Genomic DNA, 20,777 nt, shown 5'->3' with positions numbered 1-20,777 from the left:
ATAGCAGCTCTCCCCGATGCTCGATCTCTAGCAGCCTCTCTGTTGTCTCTCATCCCTGAGGTCATGCAGCAAAACCTTGCCCTATGTCTTTTTTGGCCCATCTCTCACAACCAGACCCTCAACATTCGCACTTTTTGCCCTCCTCACCCATATGTCATTCTCCATCCTTGCCACAGACCCAGATCATCTCCTTCTACCCCTTCTCATCAACACACAAGGCCCATCCTTCCTCTCAATTCTTAATTTGCAATCCAAATCCCCCCAGGCCTATCATTCAAGGACACACTAGACATCAATCTGATCATTCTCATCTCTACATCTGAGCCAATGAATATCCTCCTCCTTCACTGCCCAAGTAGTAGTACACTCCTAAAACATGCTGCACATGAGGACCCCCTAACAGAGGGAGAGTTCTCTCAATGTCAGAAGAGAGAACTTCCTAAGCTTCTTCAAACCACTCCTTACCCTTGCTACCAAGCTAGCTCCAGTCCTACCTCCAGCACACATACTGTCCCCTACATAACAAAACTTCTTCACACACTCATGACTCCAAGGAAGATTAATTCTTTCTAGCCTCTCACTCGTATGCTCCCCTTAACATACACCAAACTAGAAATCAGCATTATTTTGCTGCCTGATTTGAAAACCACTACATCTCTTATGCACGTACTTCCCACACCCTTGTAGCAAACTGCAAGGCCATACTCTTGCCATGAAAGTACTACCATCTGCCTTAGATGTGTTTTCTAGGGGTTCCTCTCACAAACAGCAAACAACTTTTTCTTATACCATTTCCTCCAGAAACTAATACAGGCATACCCCAATTTAAGGATGCAACTGGCTACATGAAAACCCATTGTGAGGCGGGGTGTCATATCTTGGGGTAAATTTAACATGTAAAATAGAGGGATGCCTTTTTGAGCCTTGGGTTTCCCCCCCACCCACTCAGTGAGTCCAAAAACAGGTCTCAAGCCAAACTAAATGGCATAACAGCTGTAAACGAAGCTAACCTACGCCTAACACCAGTAAATAACTCACTAAAACCATCAAATCTGAAAATCGTCAAATGTCTGTAAAAAAAAAATAAAGCTTAGTAAACTGTACCCCAAAATGACAATGTTCACCCTACCTAAGGCTAAAACACATTACTCTAAGTCTAAGAAGTTTATAAACCAAACTAAACACACAATTTTAGTCTATCAAAATCAGTAAAAAAAAAATAATAATAAAAACCCATCATTACAGCAAGGTTTGGCCATCGTTAGGCGGGGTATGCTGGTATTTCTACCCCCATCGCTAAGCAGGGTAATCACAAGGGGTATCGCATATCGAGGTACTGTATACCTGTAATGATCGACATGCAAGCATAGAAAAATACACAAGGGCAAGGAAAGATAGAGCCAGGCCTCAGTATATGCCAGTTTGGTATGTGATAGATCAATGGAATGAAGAACTAAGGTTATATCCAGTTTCATGATAACAATGGCCAAATCCGCTTCTACGATAATTGTGGTAACTACGTACAACAATCCTGTGCATGCCGACAGTCAGACATATGAACCAAGAAGGCTGCATAGTGTTTACATTCGCTGTGATGGTCTCCGTTTCGTGTCTGCAAAGACACTGAAGCACCACTGCTAATACCAAACAAGTGGTGCCAAGCACAACAAACCTAGCGAGACAGCAAATTAATTTATTTCTACTATATTACATACTGACTCGTTTCTGTCATTTAGCATCAGTGGACAATTAAAGTCTAAGTAATGGCACAAATGTTTTAAAGTTACACCCTCTGAAAATCCGTGATGTTGCATTTGATTGTCCAAGGTCACTCAAGGTCAAAGTTATGTGTCGAAAGCCCATTTGAGACTTCTTATATTTTAATAATAGTAAATATCTCTATCTTCCACGAGTTTCAAGTTATAGGCCCCTGAATATGTGTGACCGTGAGTTTGACCTTTCAAGGTCACTTTTGGTCAAAGTACCAATTAAAAACCCATATGGGATTTCCTATATGTTGATAACAGAAAATACTGTCTCTCTCTATCTTTAACCAATTTCGAGTTATAGCCCCCTGAATATCCATGACCTTGAGTTTGACGTTTCAAGATCAAAGGTCTTGGTACCATTTGAAAGCCATGTTACGAGCTCCTGTACTTTCCTAATACTGTACCGTAGTAAATTTCTCTATCTTCAACCGTTTTCAGGTTATAGGACTCTGTAAATCAGTGACCATCATTTTGACCTTTCACGGCCAATTCATTACTGTACCTCCAAATTTTAATCAGTTTCTTTTGGGACCAGTGCCCATATAACCTGAAAGTTTCATGTACAGTAATCCCCCATTTATCCGGACCTGTTCATTATCCGGATACTGGACCTTGGCTCTAGTAAACCATTATCCAAATCTACTTGCTATTATCAAGACTTAAAAGTCGCCGAGAACTTCAGCTGGCCAGCTGACACATTAAAACATTTGGTATTGTGGCTGCTGGGATCAAGCCGTGAGTGGGAAATAGGCCATAACCCAAAACCAAGGGTAAAATGTCCATCTGCCCCTGTACTGAATGGTTAAAGTTATGTGCTGGTCCAATCACTCCCAACAAACCTCCAGCACCCGAGTAATACAACAGTAACCCACAAGCGGTGTCAAAACATCTGTAAGCATCCCCACCGAATGTCCAAAGTCATACAACCATCAGGCTAAGTCATTCCCAGTTGCCACCATGCATCGACCACAGACCACAAACTAAAAGTACATGTGTGGTGACAGCAGCCGTCTGCCTCTGTACCGAACGTTCAAAGTCGCCAGGTCACCGGGAGTTTTGTTTCTGAATCGCCACATACATGTAACAGACCACAAGCCATAAGCAAATGCATGGTAAAAGCACCCATCTGCCTCATGACAGAAGGGTAAAAATCCTGCCCACAGCCTCGCTTCTCCCCCTCCCCTTCCTGTCTCTTCTCCATACCTTCCCATATCCCCCTTCACTCCCTCCCCTCAATTGCACTGATAGAACTGACTCGTGAGCTTTTACAGTTTTTTGTGATTTATTCGAATACTATTGGTCGTAATGAAATTCTGTAGTGACCACGAGAAAGCACATGAAATTCTGCATCTAGACATTTCCTTAACTCTTGGAAGATGCTGGCAAAATTCTGCATGAGGATGGTGGGCTGTTACCGTATATGATAAGTTTTACTCGAACTTTATTTTCAATGCATTTCTGTACTTTTACGCATCAGCTTTCTGTGTTTTTATTAGCTTATCTTATAGCATAAACACCAGTGAAGATGAGGGTACACCATTTATACCGATTTAACCAATTTCCGGTTGTATATTTGACTGTGGAATTTTTTGTGGGCCGGGAGCAGTTATCACTGGTGCCAGATAACTGATTTTCCAACTGTTTAGAGTTTTTTTGTGGATGTTTATTGTTTATGCATTGTTTCCTTGGTGTTTAGCATTAAAATGGCTAATCCTACATGTGTTTTGATGTCTAAATACAGTAAATTGACCTGAAAACAGTGCCAGAATTAGGAAGGGTACTGTACATAATGTATAGGTAAGGAATTTTTTGGTTTTCAATTTTGTTTTTTTAATTTTTGCATGGTTTTCTTGGTGTTTAGCATTACTTTGGATACTCTTACATGTGTTTTGATGTCTAAATATGCCTGAATGACCAGAAAACACTGCCAAAGTAAGCAAAGGTACTGTACAAATAGGTTAGGTATAGGTTGGAGGTTGGGTACAGGTAGGGTCTAGGTATAGTAGGGGGATTTTGTTCATTATCAGGGCATTGCCACTATCTGGACATGCCTTTGGCTCTATTACGTTAAATAATTGAGGGATTACTGTAATTTCATTCAGCAGTTTTTCCCTAATGTTGCTAACAAACAAACAAACCAACCCGACCAAAAACAATACCTTGAAGACTCCATCTGGGTGAGGTAAAAAGTGGAGTGATAACTTTTTTGTGTGAAATACTGAAACTTGTAATTTGGAACTCCTACTTAGCAAGGATGCTACCCTAGTGGAAAGCATAGTATTACTGAAAGCAAGCCTAAAAGATTTTAGGTTATGTAATCCTTGGCCCCATTCCTATCCCCAGTGAACCTATGTTATAATGACCTCTGTATACGATTAATCGTTTTGCAGGAGTTTTCACTTGACATAATCCCACTGTATAACGAAGGGTGACTGTACAGAACTGGATCTTGACCCCTTGTTTTCAAAAAATAGTTACGAGGCATGATATTGAAAGACTGGCAGCTGGCTTGGTAAACATCAGATTTGTCAATGATAGGCCTTGTCAGAGGACCTCATATACCCAATGAAATATATCCAAGCAATTTAAGCCAATAAAAGCTGTGGCATAGTGTTACGTGGTGGTGACCATCATCCACTCACTTGATATGGAGCTGCCTATTTCTTCCTTCAGCTTCATGTTTTTTTCTTTCTATTTCTACTATCTTGCCTGTCACTTATTAGGTATATACCTTTTATTCCACTTCGGTTGATTCTACAGAGTGACAAGCCTTAAGATTTCCTTAACCCACAAAACTATTTATAATGCTAGGTAGTACCCATATAACCAAGTACAGTACATGGGGTGATGTGGAGCCTACTATGCTGTCCCTGTTAACTGAATGGAGACATGTGAGGCATCCATCCAGAAATCAAACCTCCACACTCTTCCTTGTCTGCAAGGGAATAACAATTCACTGCACAGGACAGTTCTGTTGGGGCAACTGCTATTTTTTCTTTTTTTAATGCTAGGAAGAAGGAACCAAAGGCCATGAGCCTGCAATAACTGTTCCTTCCAAGAGAAAAATAAAATACAAGAACGAGCCTAATTCAAGATCCGATCATTTCGCGTTGCCTGGACACATCGCATTTGAAAGACTGAAGATCATAGCTAGCAAGAAATACAGACAGAGGGAGACAGTTCCAGAGACGACCCATTGCATAAATGAAGGACTGGGAGTAACGGCTAACTCTTGCATTAGGGAGCTGGACAGAAAAGGGATGAGAGTTTGCTGCTAGACGGGTACTACGCGCCCGTTGTAGAGGTGGAGGAATGCAAGCAGACAGTTCAGAGGAGCAGTGACCATTGAAGCAGTGACAGAAGAGATAAAGTGGCAATAGTGTGGCCAAGAGACAGAGGTTGAAGGGAGCCAGTAAGAGGAGGAGAGTTCATGAGACAAAAAGCCTTTGACTCCACAAGAGCTGTATGTGGGGAGCCTCCCCAAACATGAGACTTGTACTCCACACAGGGGCGGATAAAACCTGTGTATAGAATCAACAATTTTGCAGGGGTAAAGAAGGAACGAAGTCGGCTTAGCCCACCTAGTCTCTTGGAAGCAGATTTTAAAAGAGATGTAACACACTCTTTCAAGGATAAGTCCCGAGTGAATGAAACCCAAAGCATGTTCAACGATGATGCAGGATTAAGCTGAATATTATTAAACATTAGTGGGTACACCTGTGGAAGATTTTGTTGGTGGTTGATATGTGTAAGAATCAAGTCTTTGATTCATTAAAAACAAGATTATTTTTACCCCAGACAGAGATACGAGCCAAGTCAGACATTAGGTATGCCATAGCCTCATCCACTGTTTGTTGAAGTAACTGCTGAGATGGACGTTGCAGGAACCAAATGGAAAGGTGAAGGGTGGAGTCATCAGCGTATACGTGAATAGAGTTAGACATACAGCACTAACAACGATAAATTCCAATCCGCACCAATGAAGGGTTATATACGGTAATCCAATTTTCCTTGTTTTTTGATGAATCCTCTTCATACTCACTGAATCTATTCAATGGTAGGTAAATTTTTTTTATAATTCTTAAAGAGTTGGTCTTATGTCTCCCTGAAGACTACCAAAGTACCATCATAAAATTACAGGTATATATTGACTTTTTGGTTCTATTATCGTTTCAACCCCTAATGGAATTCATTATTTTTTTGTTCTCCAATGGAGAGCTCTCCCAATGATAAGAATTTTGAGTATCAGTTACTTCAGTTAATACAGCACATACTCATATAGGTTAGGCTAGATTGGTCTGGTTAGGATAGGGTAAAAAAAAAAAAATAAATAAATAAAATAAATAAAGTGAGGTTAGGGGCTTAAATGATAATTTTACCAATTTTTTAAATGAGAGCTGTCAATGGCTTTGTGACTTTTAATGAGAGCTCTCAGACTTTGTCCATAGGTTACATGTCAAAAACTATTATGGGCTCTCTGTACAAATTTTTCAAACACAAATTATTCTGAATATAACACACTAACTTCTATTTCCACTCCTCTGATTCTATGCTTGAGATTGAAGCACCCAGGCCATAAAACGAGATCCAATGGAAAATGATGCGAAAACCTGAGACAAAACAAAGGTATTTCACACAGCTGCCAAATTTATGGTCCTCAGCAGTTGCTAACAGTACACCTAGTGTGCGTAATTTATCAGAAACTTGGAAGAAACTACAACACACTAATATTGCAACAGGAAGCTCGTATAAACACTGTCGATTGCGCCAAATCATTGTCGCCTATCAAGCCAAGATAATCTTTAAGAAAATATGACCTAAGATTAAATATACATCCCACAAGCCACAGTCATTGCTATAACCTTGGTCTTCGAGACCAAGTGAAATAAAGGACAGTCTTCTGCCGTCTTGGCATCTGTGAATGTCATCCAAGGTTCACGGCAGACCAACACAAACAACTACACTACCTACATCCCACACACATTTACCTTACTACCTTATTTACTATGCTCTGTCACTCCCTTTACTGAAGAACATCAGTTCCAAGTCTTCAGTCACGTTTGTAAATCCCAAATATGTGTTCTAAATTCGTTCCAATAAACAATGAACAAGTATATGGACAAAAGAAACTTACCTCAGCACAGCACAGCACTGATGACATGCCGCCATCTTTAGGACTAACTAGCTTCAAGTGTGCCAAGGCTATTATGGATTCGCCTTCTTATTAATACCCACAGTTCCCATAACTCCTAAATTGTTACATTAGGAGGGAAGATACTATCACCCAACATGCCATTTCTAAAGATCATATAAAACATGTATAAGCCTTGTCTTTATATTTCATTCTTTGTACATTTGGCACATATGGAAAAGTTCGGTTCACCGCCGATAGGTAGCGGGTTCGCATATTATATATTTCAGCGCCAGGTTTAATTCTGTGATAGCCTTCGATGATTATCCAAGCAAAGTATTCTGGATCAGTTTCACACACCACCATTGCCACTGAACCAGGAAAACTGTACTCTTTCCCTCCCGTGCCGTACTCCTTCACTAAGGTAACTTTTTTTTTTTTTTTTTGACGTCATAAAAGCAGTGCATGCTTATTTCTTCTTGCTTTTCTGCTTGAAGGAATCTACTGTACTCGTATCTGTATAAATCCAGTGAAGACCTTTGTAAGATTGGACCTACTCTTCGGCCAAAATTAATGTCAAGATTTACTCTTCCTTATTGTGGCGAAATGTAGCGTATCTGTGGTACATACTTCATACTGTTTGTCAGTCTGTCCTGTATCATCAATAGAAATCAAGTGTGCAAACCTATGCATATGATGATCGACATACTGCCAATACCTACTTTGTCTTCTGTCTGCACGCAGTAGATATATAAAGAAGATATTGGATGAAAGGCCAGAACGGTAGGCTGGGAACTGTATCGTCGCACGTTTGATCCCGGCTGATATACTGTACAGTTAGTTTATCTGAATTTTGTATCACCGTCTTCACTTATTTTATTCCGTTTGACTCCACAGGCACATCGTAGACCCGAATTCTTTCAAGTAAGAGAGACTGCGCAGCACTTCGACTACCTAGCGATTTCACTCTGCTATAACACCTTACTATCCCCTTCTACCCCAACTGTCTATATTTGAAAGAGATAAACACAATGCAAGCCAATATCAGGGTGAAAAATGTAAGCCTGAAAAATACTAACCTAACCTAACCTAATCATGATGCAGCGATGAACAAAACTTCAACAATGTCTTGTGGAAGAAGTTTAGTTATTTGGGCTGTATATAATTTAGGCCGTATAGCCCCTATCACACATATACGCGACTCAAGGGCAGACCGCGGTGCGACTCTAGGTCGTGTCCTAGTTGGCTCCCACGCCTCCCGACTGGCCCCGAATCTGCTTTGCTCATGACTGCCTAACGACCGCGTCAGGACTGCCTCACGACCAGTCGTGACGTCCTGAAGAAACGCAACAAGATCACGAGGCGACCGCGAGGCGACAGAGCTACGAGTCTTCATATTTGAAATTTAACGAATTTTTGTCAGCCACGACCGTGACATGACTGCAAGACGACTGCATGATGCATTTGGGGAATGCACCCCAACCCCCCTGCGACCCCCCCACGAACCCCCAATGACTGACCCATGGGGCAGGGCATCACACCTGAACCACCAATGACACCCAGTGTGGGGTGAGGCATCACACCTAGACCAGCAGTGACACCCAGCGTGGGGCAGGGAATCACACCTAGACCACCAATGACACCCAGCGCATCACCATGGACCTCTCCTGTGTCTCGTCAGTTGATGAGGGACATGCAGTCATAACGGGTTTTTTGTCAGTGACAGCATCACGACATGCAACGACCACATCACGACGCATCCAATTGGGCTAAGACTGTTTCACCACCAATGTACGACACTCCCGACTGTGACACGACTTTTGGCAATCTATGGGGCAGCCACAATTTTTTAACACACACGTTAAAAAATCGTGAGGCCCAACAAGTCCCCACAGCAGCTCACGAGCGCCCTAAAGAGTCCGGGCTTTGTTGGTGAATTAAGGGACAATCGATGAAAAAATGTGTTACGACCTTGAGTCGCACCACGGTCGGCCTTTGAATCATTTGTGTGTGACAGGGGCTTATGTTGTTTAGGCCATTATGCCTCCCGACTGGCCCCGAATCTGCTCGGCTCACGAATACCTAACGACTGCATCACAACTGCCACATGATCGGTCGTGACGTCCTCAAGAAAATGACAAGATCACGAGGCAACCGCAAAGCGATGGAGCTATGAGTCTTCAAATATGATATTTAAAGAATTTTTGTCAGCCATGACCATGACACGACCATCCACAAATGCAAGACGACCGCGTGACGCATTTGGGGAATGAACCCCGACCCTCCCACGACCAACCCATGGGGAGGGGGATTCACACCTGGACCACCAATGACACCCAGCACATCACCATGGACCTCTCCTGTGTCTAGTCAGTTGATGAGGAACACACAGTTGTAATATTTTTTTTGTCGGCAACAGCATCACGACACGCAGCAACTGCATTATGACGGATCCGATTGAGCTAAGACTGCTTCACGACCAACGTACAACACTCCCGTCTGCGATGCAACCGTTACACAACTTTTGGCAAGTCGTAAGGCCCGACGAGTCGTCGCAGTGGCTCACGAGCACCCGAAAGAGTCCTGGCTTTGCCGGCAAATCAAGGGACGATTGATGAAAAAATGCGTTACGGCTGTGACTCGCGCGGCGGTCGGACCTTGAGTCACTTGTGTGTGACCAGGGCCTTAGGTGATTCGGCCGTTTGCCAGTTTGGACTTTACTGCCTAAATGACTTTATGGGCGAAATGGCTGCTGTAACACCAAACTATCCCCCTTTTACCTCAACTATGTCGATATCTGAAAGAAATAATCATAATGCAAACCACTGTGGAGCTAAGGAACGTGAAATTTGTGGAATGGTCCACGAGAGGTACAACTTTTAGGTGGCGCGGCCAATGACTGGAAGTTAGTTTCGACACTAAATGTCACTTTTGTATGGAGGTACCCCAGTGAAACATTCCACCCAAGAATCATGGCCCTGGCTTAATAATCTTTGGAGCCTTAGCATTTCCCACGAGTATAATCATGATTTTAGCTATTTCCACCTTTTTTGCGTTTGATGACCTTTTACCCTTGACCTGGTCAATGTAGCACAGGTGTACGATAGGAAGTTGTAGTACTAATCAGTATCTATAAGCATGCAAAGTTTTATTCAATTCCATTGAGCCCCTGAGTAATTAGGGGGGAGCATTTTTGAAAACCGGTACTGGTTGCTTGGGACGTTGAGGCCAATCGTCGCAGGGTTGCCACTCGAAAACTAGAGGAGAGAGAGGAAAAATGGATGGCACACTTCCGATAGGGAATGACCTCAAGATTACGCCTAAAGAAATCAAAGCTTTCTGCGCCCGTTAGTAATGCTTCTACAGCTCAAAACAAGAGGATTTTTGGCCGTTGCTAGGCAAGGAATAGTTGCCTGGAAACCAAAACATTGTGGACAATGTCATAGGCTGGTCGTTGTGTCCCAGTTTGGTCGGAATCGGTTAATTCTGAAGGATAGAAATGCCTGCCACAACTAGACAACGAAGAAAGAATGCAAGAATACAAGGAAGAAAGAATGAAAGAAAACGCGACTAACAATAAGGGCAGCATGAAGCTGGTCAATAACAAGCCAACTTTCTGCAGGTCACTACCATTACAGACAATCTGGCCCCGCGCGCGCGCACACACACACACACACACACACACACACACACACACACACACACACACACACACTTTTCGACAAATGCGTTTCCCAGTACGATATCCTAACTCCAAGTATTGAAATGTGAAATGAATACTAAATGCAGGTAAGGGTCTTCGTCATATTTCAGTCTAACAAAATGCAACCTAAAACTCGTTGCAAGTGTTTCAAAATTTAACTTATACAATATCAGTATATATTCCCTGACGGGCTCAGTGACTCGAGCTTAGCAACATTCCGGCCCACCAGGATGGTGCCCTTATTGCCCAGTGGCCAATCCGCCCCTGAACTCCAACCCCTGCAGTTGGATGTCTCTCTTAGGCTGCCGTCAGGTGATAGCCCTCTTGCGATCCCCTTTTGGTTTTATTTGAACTGAGGGACGCATGGTTCACTGTCTCCATTTATAATCTCTCTCTCTCTCTCTCTCTCTATACGAGTATATATATATATATATATATATATATATATATATATATATATATATATATATATATATATATATATATATACACACACACACACAATCCCGTTACGGGTGGCCACAAATGAATCTCCTCTAGGTCACTCTGTCCTCTGCCATCTGGCTGCCCTCTCTCCAACTCGCACCCCTTCTCCCTCATATACCTATTCACCCCATCTCTCCACCTCATCCTTGCTCTCTCCCTGCCCCTCCTTCCCTTCACCCAGTTCACACACACCCCTGCCAGAGTCTCCTCTCCACATATCTGAACCATCTCATATATCCCCTAATGCAATCTAGAACATCCACACCAACACTACAACGCTGCTTCACTTGTGTGTGTCTGTCTCCACATAACTCCGCATTTTTATTATTATTATTAGTTTTACGCCGTGACCCCTTTTTACGATAAGGTCTAAGGCGTTGGCCCTGGGTAGAGGACTTTTAATTGGTTTTGGAGCGTGTATCACTTTATGACCGGATGCACTTCCTGATGTCTACCAGTGACCCCTGGGTGTACTCGAACCTCCGACCCTTCAGCCAGAGCGCTCTAACCCACTGAGCCACGGCTGCTACAAACAGCTAGGTGACAGAAAAGTGCAACCTCTCCCGACAAGGCAGCCCTGGCGCGGCGCGAACTTAGGACTCTTCGGTCTCGAGTCAGGCGCCCTACTACTGTGTCGCCATGCATCTTTCAGATTACTTCATGTCCATGCGTCAGAATGGGGATCACAGTACTGTTATGCAGAGACATTTATTTATTTTTCTATGACTGCCATGCTCACTTTCATATTCAATATGACTGCTATCAGTGAACCAGCAACCTTTCTTCCTTGCTTTACCCATTCATGCACTTCATTCTCTAATCTCCCATTGCTACTCATCACACTGCTTAAATCTATGAAGATGCTTACATTACAGACATTCATATATATCAGTCCCCTCTAATACAATACATGACGAGACAGTGAGCAATGATTTTCGAAACCCAATATTGGTATCATCGAAGTCCGACAATCTTCTCAGAACACTACGAGAACTTTCACACTTGTTATTCTAAAACGTGGATCATTATTTTTAAAATAACAGTAGTAGTTGTAGTAATCTAAGTTAAGAGGTTATTCCTAAGCTGATTTGTTCAGAAGCAGCAACAATAAACAGTAAAATGTTATTGTATTGAAGGGATTCGCTTTTGTGAGATGAAGTCTTTTTGTTGTGCATGCTTGCTGCTACCAGACGATTTTATTCAGCTGCAATAGAAGCCCGGCTAGTGAAAATGATAATAAAGGCCGCATCTAGCTCCTCTAGTTAGTCTATCCTTAGCACGGTGAAAGCGCTTGAAGATCGCAATGATAATAATAATAATAATAATAATAATAATAATAATAATATTATTATTATTATTATTATTATTATTATTATTATTATTATTATTATTATTTTTATTATTATTATTATTATTATTATTACTATTACTACTACTACTACTACTAGTAATAATAATAATAATAATAATGATAATAATAATAATAATAACAATAATAATAATAATAATAATAATAATAATAATAAATAACAATAATAATAACAACAATAACAATGATTATAATAACATCGCATTCTGACGGGGTTAACGCCCTCAGCCCCCGGACTCAGTTTTATTCTTCCCATCTATTGACAGTTTTATTCAAACTTAGAAGGATTTTTCGGTGGATGAACGCTTAGTGAAGCAAGGTCTCCCCTAGGCTGAGTAAAATTGTCTTGGTAGCAAGAATAGGTTCATAAAGATGCCACCTTACTGATGGTGATAGGGGCCCATATGCTGGTAAGATTATATGGCGTTGTAACACCTCTTTTTAGCCATTTGTTTTGTATACTCCTCCATCTATCATCCAGTCTTTCATTGTCCCAGGACTGCAGGAATGGTCTTAGATCGCTCAGTCCAGACATTTAAGGCGAGAGTTACCAGTCGCCCTTCCCTGAGGGAGATTACGTAAATAATCAACCCCAACCACACCCTCCGAAGCCCTATAGACATCCGGTTGGAGCGCCTTAACGTGGTTACTACTCAACATAGTGTTAAAATTCTGGGTTACATGAACCCATTCGGCTTGTCACTCAGTGCCGTTACCTGAAGGTAGCACTAAAAGTTAAATCATATAAGAGGATATTGGGTAACCCACCTGCACCAAGAGTGGCAGCACTCTATCGTCACTCCTGGATAGACCAGCTGTACCAATAAGCAAAAGTGTATATTGAGCCATACACTCATATATTGTACTTCTTTTGTGTGCCATATTTTAGAATGTTTATATCGACAAAGAATCAAAGACTGAATTAATAACATACGCAGCAAATTTACTGCGTCAAATGTAGATATTTGTCAAATGCAGACATATAGTAGTAGTAAGGTAGAGGTGGTAAGTGAGGGACAACTGTTGTTAACCACTTCTATACGGAGAAGTCTTTTCCTTTTTATCTCTGCTGTCACCAGCAGTGGTATAGTAGAAGGGGTAAGAGGGGATGACGTACAGTACACTCATTATTTTCACAGGGGAAAAATATTTAGCTGCATTTTTCTTTGATGTCAGATATAGATCCTGCTCGAACTCTACTCCCGCGAGTGGCCAGCTGTGTGTGTGTGTGTGTGTGTGTGTGTGTGTGTGTGTGTGTGTGTGTGTGTGTGCGTGCGTGCGTGCGTGCGTGCGTGCGTGTGCGTGTGTGCGCGCGCGCGCGCGCATTCTGAAGATAGGCCTATAAGTAGTGTTGCAACCCAGGACCAGGTGAATGAGAACAATTTTTTTTTTTTTTTAACTTCTTTGGCTGTGCCTTGCGTCCCAACCGTCTCCCTGAGATTCCACGCCATGAGGACTACGTAAGGCGCTTCCCCCTCTTCATCGCATGGCAGTGTTGTTTTTTATTTATTTTTTTTTACTTTTATGAAATCTCTAATAAACATTTAAGTGTGGGAGAACCAGCCCATGGAGGTATAGCTGAAATCAGTTGTAGTACCTCATGTCATCTCATGCTTTGGTCTCTAACGTGGCCAAAATCACTGTTAATGCAAAATTCAACGAAACTATCCGTTTCATGCAAACTTACATATTTCCTTAGTGTGTGAACCGTAATGATTTAATATATAAAATAATACAAATTAACTTCATGTGTTTGTTACCGTTATCGTGTGCAGCCTGTAAGTCTCTCCGACAAGGAGAGTATGTTTTCACCCCTGTTTGCTTGTTTGTTTGTCTGTTAGCAGGATTACTCAAAAACTAAAAGAGAGATTTGGACCAAATTTGGTGCGTAGATAGCCCATGTCCCAGGGAAGAATCGATGAACTTTGGGGACCGATCCGGATCGTATTACAGATTCTGAATCCGGAAAACCCTTTTTGCGAAACCCTAATCAGTGATGAGAAACCGTAATCCATTATGAAGAGTGGTCTAGAAATTACGTTGCCCTTGTCGAAGAGATGCGCTCCACTGAGTGCCCCTCTAGTTGGTACTGTACATCCATATAACTGTGGTTTGTTTTTGTAGGAAGAACAAAGGGAGTTCAAACATTCTCTTGGAGCTTGTTCTTCCTGCAAATTCAAAACTTAGACACAAGAATATTACCGAAAATTTATTTAAGAAGCAGCCCAAACTTATATAAATAATCTTACTTACCATAGGAATAATTCATGAATCTTGTCCAAAATAAAGCATATCTAGAGTAATCCATCTATCGTTTAATTCATTCCTGCACCATCATGAGTGTGGGGTTCCAGGGCTAGGCTACTGAAGCCCGACATTGAAGGCAAGAGTTACCAGTCTTTACTTGCCCCTGGGTGATATTACGTGAGCAATAAACTCCAGCCCATCCCCTGGGTCCGGGTCCCATCCATATGGACCACCTTAACTCGCTAAACCACCAGGCGTCCTTTGGTTGTATGGTTACCATTGCTTAGTAAATGGTTTCCTAGGTTACAGCAAATTATGCGCAGTTGCACCTAGTATAGTCACGTGGAGGGAGCACTTCATGAGGTGAGTGAATAGTGGGCTCCCCATGTATCAAATATCTTAGTTTCAAGGGCAAAATTTATCAAAAGTTACTTGTTTTTGTAGGAAGGATAAGGATGGGAATGTACAGAACCTTCCCATGGCTCTTGCATTTCCTGGAAAAACAAATCTTACCCACACCAAGGAGCCGTATCCTCGTTGCATAGGACACTTCGTAGCATTTCTTCCCAAGCAAATGAAGTTACACATTGTCATTACATCCTCTAGTAAGTCACTGATTCATAAGAGGGACGGCGTTAGAAAAATATTAAGTTCCGTACAAAAGAATAACACAGGATAATGTGTAAAACAAAACGCAGAGGAAGGGGCGTTACAAAATATGCTATGGCAACGAGGATAGTTTTTTTTTTTTTTTTTTTTTTAGGAGAGCCGTATTCTCATAAGTTAGGGAGCCTCCGTAGTAGCCTACCTCTTCCATTGCATCCTATCTCTGTATATGTCAGTTTAATATTCTCCTGCATCTATGCAAACTAATTGATATTCAAGATATAACTAGCTTGCAAAGGAATACAATCGTGTAAAACGATATATAAATCTACGGATGTTATGAAGCCACTGAAGACGACGAGAATCGACCCTTCCGTAACACCATTTCCTCACCAGTTCATTTACGCATTTGTCACGTTTAGTAATTTATTCTGCATGTTCTTTTATGTAGTCTGAGTCATTAAAATGCCTTAGATAACACACAAGAGAATATCTAGGCGTAAAATGCAAAATAGGTACCCGATATCCCGTGCTTGCCACAGCACAGCATAAAGGGTGCCAAGTAGAACCAAAGATTGTTAGTCACATTTTTTCTATCTTTAAGTTAACAGAAAGTTGTTACTATGAGTACTGCATACTTCTTTGACAAGAAGAAAATTGATAGACAACAGATAGACAAAATACATAGCAGTTCTAGAAGAATAATCAGACCCCCACTTTAATGTGAGGGTGCACGGTTTCTGGCCAACCTGCATCCTCTTCAGGTGTGAACAGAGAGGACTTAGCCAATGTTGTGTACGAGTATGTATATAATACGTGGCGGTGTGGAGTCGAGGAGGAGGAGGGATTAGTGTCGACTCATGGTGCATATTCTGGTTGGCTTAGGGCAGTAGTTCTCAACTCGTTTCAGGCCATGGACCACCAGCTCAATTTTAAAAAATATCGTGGACCATTTCATTTTTGAATAATGATAAATAAAGCATAGACAACAACATTTTGGCTAGAAATATATTTCTTAATAACAGAATTTCGAGAAATGATATAAAATAGTAGACAGCTGACATTTGGGTCTGAAATACAGTATATTTCTTCCAAACATAATTTCCAGGAAATACATGAATATTTATCTAACATTTTGTTGTGAAATTTATTTCTAACAAACAAAATTTTGACATTATGTAGGAGTATACAACTAACATTTTTCTTTGCAGCCAGACTTTTGGATTCTCTTCGCACTGACAAGCTTTTCAATATTAGGAGTGGTACTTGATATTGCACAATGAATATCGCTCTCCACTGCAAGTCGATTCCTCTGTTTGGACTTAATGTACAACAAACATGAACATCTGCTCTCACACATGGAAGCTGATGAAAATGGCGGAAGACATCTGACTGCATGTGTTGACAGATTTGGGTAAGTACCAATCATACTGGAATAATCAATAGGGATAATACAATAAAATGAATGGCCAATTATTTATTTTGATAAAATTTTTCGTACTGAATTTTCAATAAATTAAAGAAAAGATATGCACCAATCTCCAGTTTATTACCAAATATAGTGAACGTCCTGTGGACCACCAGTTGAGAACCACTGGCTTAGGGCTTTAGGAGATTTTCTCACACCTATTTCTTAACGATATACTTTGCATACGACACCTTGCAGTTTTCTTTTATGTTTTTTATGCGTCTTTGATATAAGCTACATAAATAAAATAAAAGATAGTATTAACGTGTCATAGCCTACAGTATATAGAATTAAAACTGGTAAGGATGAGATGCTAGAGATTTCGGTGTGGGGTGGGGGTGGGGAGATATACAGTATGTAAGATAATATCCGAGGGCTGCAGACACAACTAACAGTTCTGTGCTCATCCCTTCAGTCCAGTGATTATGATTTTTTTTATTGCTCAAACTATTTGTTAAGCTTGGGGAGACTTTTCGAACTAGAAGGCTAAGATATAATTCCTTCAGTGCTAGAAATGAATAACAGTATTGAATAAAATATTACTGAAACAGGAGAGAGGGAAGACGGAGGAGGAAACAGGGAAAAAGTGGCAGTAGACGAAAGAATAATGCAAGGGAAGGAGTGGAGGGGAGGGTAGGAGGAAGAGAAAGTGGAGAGGAGGAGGAGGAGAGATGGGAACTGGAGAGTATGAGAGGGGAGGTGGAGGAGGGAGAGGTAAGAGGAAGAAATTGTCAGAGAAGAATGCATGAAGATAGCAACGGAAATTACAGAGGCTGCGAAAAGGAATTGGTGTTAAGAGGAAAGAAAACGATAGGAGAGATAGAGAAGTATATATACTGTATGTGTGTATATATATATATATTTATATATATATATATATATATATATATATATATATATATATATAGAGAGAGAGAGAGAGAGAGAGAGAGAGGGGGGGGGAAAGGGAGGGAGGGAAGAAGGAAAGGGAAAATAGGAAAAGTCTGGCGAGAGGGGTGAAGGGTGAGGTGAATAGCCTAGTGAGAGGAAGGAAGGGAAGACAAAGGGACATGTGCGGGGGAAGGACACGATCTAAGGAGATGTGAGAGAGAAGAAATAGGAAAAATGTGTCCGAGACAGGAAAGGATAGAGAGGGACGTAAGGAAAGAATAATTTTAGAGAGAGAGAGAGAGGGAGAGGGAGGGAGGGAGGGAGGGAGAGGGGGGGAAGAGAGAGGGAGAGGGAAGGAGGTAGGGGAGGGAGGGAGGAGAATATAGAAAAAGCCTGACGAAAGGGGACAGGGGAGGGAGGGAGGGAGGGGAGAGAGGAGAGAATAGGAAAAGTCTGACGAGAGGGGTGAGGGGCGGGGTGAATGCTGAGAGGAAGGGAGGGAGGACAAGGAGACATGCGCAGGGGAAGGACACGATCTAAGATGTGAGGAAGAAGAAATGGGAAGAATCTGTCCGCGGTAGGGAAAGATAGAGAGAGGGAGACAAAGAAGAAAGAATTTAGGGAAAGGGGGCAGTGGATAGAAATGGGGTGTATTTTCGTGGACTTAGGAGACTCTGCAGTACCTCTTCCCTATCAGTTTATTTTCTGTATACGGCACATTAACCCACTCAAGGTCGGGAGATCAGGACTACCGTTGTTCTGCTTCAGTTAACGCCAGACAATTGTATTCAACACAGAATGAGCCATAGGAGCATGAGCATTAATACGCATCGTTAACCCTGCCATGATCGGACAGCTCTAGTATTCTACTGTAGCTAAGGCCAGATGTTTTTATTCAACTGTAAGTGAATCATAGGAGTTTGAGAGAATATAATTTCCCTACTTGATACATTTATACAAACGGTATCGAAAGTCTGCAACTTTACAAGTCAGCAGAGCGTATCCCTACCAACCACCCTTAACTGGGTTCAGCCTCAGCCGTTGATGAACGTGTAAAAGGGTTTATTAATATGCTCTTTCGTTTGCTTACAAATCTTAGCATCCTATTGAAATTCCCTCGATCATATAGTCGTATACAGAGATTCTCGCTAACAAACACAGCCACAACAACAAAGATTAAACATGCATTTATCACCTTACATTCAAAAGCTTTCCACACCTACACCTATCAGTGAAGCATTGAGTAGCGCTGGGTCACTTCTCCAGTGACTGAAAATGGTGTTCCTCAGCGTTATGGCAGTTGCCCTTCAAGATCCGCAGAGTATAACTTGAACGTTCATAGCAGAGCCATTCGCAAATGTCAGGTATGTGTAAGCCGGCTATTACAGTACCTACATCAGCCTAACTTAGATCCACTGCAGGACAGTACCTTCTCCTCGGAGGGAAAATACTTGCCAAAATGAACCTTTTCCTATGCCGGCCAAGTACGAATGGGTAAAGGGTCTTCGTAGGACAAGTGATTTATGTGAAAGTAGAAGTTATGAACTGGCAGTGCATACGTGTGTTAAATTCTGTATGGGTCATCACTGATAGAATCAACATGGTCCGAACATTATGCAAGCATTTGAAAGGACATGCTATCAGCACCTATTTAAAATGTCCATCACTGCCTGGGATCCAACCTTAGACTCGATGCACACGCCTCACGAGATGAATACAGGACTACATTACGACCGAGCCACCTTTGCCCAGGTGTCGACATTATAAAGTTAATAAACAACAGATTATTGTTTCTGACAACTTTTATGTCAATTTTGTTCTTTATACGGCCCGTAAAGAACCTCTAGTACGTCGGTTCGGTCAAATCACAAGTGACTGCTCATTCAATGAACAATACAATGATTTACTGGATATGATACACAGGGCATGTAACTTTCTTCTAAGGCATTTAGGACGAGTAATCCTGACCCGAGGTGGTTAAATAACAGACTGAAATTAATTACAGGTCAAAGCATGGAAATAATAGGAATATAATTATATAAGTATAAAAAAAAGAGGAGAACAGTGCCCAATTTTGAACAGGGAAGTAATGGAGACTGAGAGAGCAAAACATACTTATGAAATTACTGTAATGTTGCTAAGAGGTCCAAAGGATATCAAAAGGGCTTTTATTGGCTATAGGTTACATGCCAAAAACAAAAACGGGATAAGACCTCTCAGCACAGTCTGGTAACACTGCAAACGAAAAAAAAAAAAATTGCTTTATATTAATGATTGTACCTAACCAGTATTTACTAAGGAAATAGACGTAATCCATTAGGCTACAGCCACTTGTGTAGATAATATAAATAATGTTCATAGTAAAATACCTGAAAGTAGAGAAGGTGCACTGAAAATAATTGATAAGCCAGAACCTCAGAAATCCGGCACTGCAGTTAGGCTACACCAGAATTTAAAAAGATATCCAGGAGAATGTACCAGCCACTTGCAAAGTTATTTAATACTTCTTTATGCTCGAAAGTAGCTACAGATACGTGGAAGACAGCGAATGAAGTACACATTTTTAGGAAAGGGGAAAAATCTGATGTGTCGAATTATCGATAGCGATAAAGCATGCAGTCTTATTTATCAGGACTTTAACAAAGCCTTTGACCGTTCCACACAAGAAATTAATTGGGAAAGTTCGAGAATACCACAAAAGCGATGATATTTTAAAATGGATCGAATCCTGGCAAAGGACCGAAAACAGAGAGCACTAAGTCAGAGTGGCAGTTAGTACTAGTAGAGTGCCTCTGTGTTCAGTTCTTGGTCCCTTGTTGATTATTACACAGGCCGTCACTGGGAACTCCCGTTGTAGCAGGCCCTGTCCTCCCCTCCGTCAGAAACTGTGAGCAATAGATCCTCCCTTTATATTCCCCCAGTGTGACCAGCCCCCGCCCCACAGTGAACCCTCCCCGTGATCCCTCCCCAAAGAACATGTAACCCTTCCCCAGTGTGCTCACCTCCCCCTTGTGAATTCTAGAGTACCCTGTTACTCAAAGTGCTGTTACGCGGAGCGCTCGACATACCCGCGGATCAGTTCCCCCCTACCGTGACCGATATTACCCCAGTGTCACCTTCCCCAAAGA

General features: G+C 41.6%; 2 protein-coding genes across 2 annotated transcripts in view; both read right to left on the bottom strand.

Annotated features, from left to right (window-relative positions):
• The window catches only part of Unr (cold shock domain-containing Unr), a 117,391-nt gene extending 110,455 nt beyond the window's left edge, over window positions 1-6,936 (bottom strand). The window contains exon 1 of the mRNA XM_080283516.1: window positions 6,904-6,936. The gene's annotated coding sequence lies outside the window, so the exon portion shown is untranslated. The remainder of the gene's footprint in view (window positions 1-6,903) is intronic.
• Window positions 1-20,777, bottom strand: part of LOC145413852 (carbohydrate sulfotransferase 4-like) — a 610,328-nt gene that overhangs the window by 387,269 nt on the left and 202,282 nt on the right. The window lies entirely within an intron of this gene.

Source organism: Coenobita brevimanus, chromosome 97 (assembly GCF_032717465.1).
Source record: "Coenobita brevimanus isolate Jiangsu-jjx chromosome 97, ASM3271746v2, whole genome shotgun sequence".
Classification (NCBI taxonomy): domain Eukaryota; kingdom Metazoa; phylum Arthropoda; class Malacostraca; order Decapoda; family Coenobitidae; genus Coenobita; species Coenobita brevimanus.
Note: the sequence above shows the minus strand (reverse complement) of the source record. Positions and strands in the feature narration are given on the sequence as shown.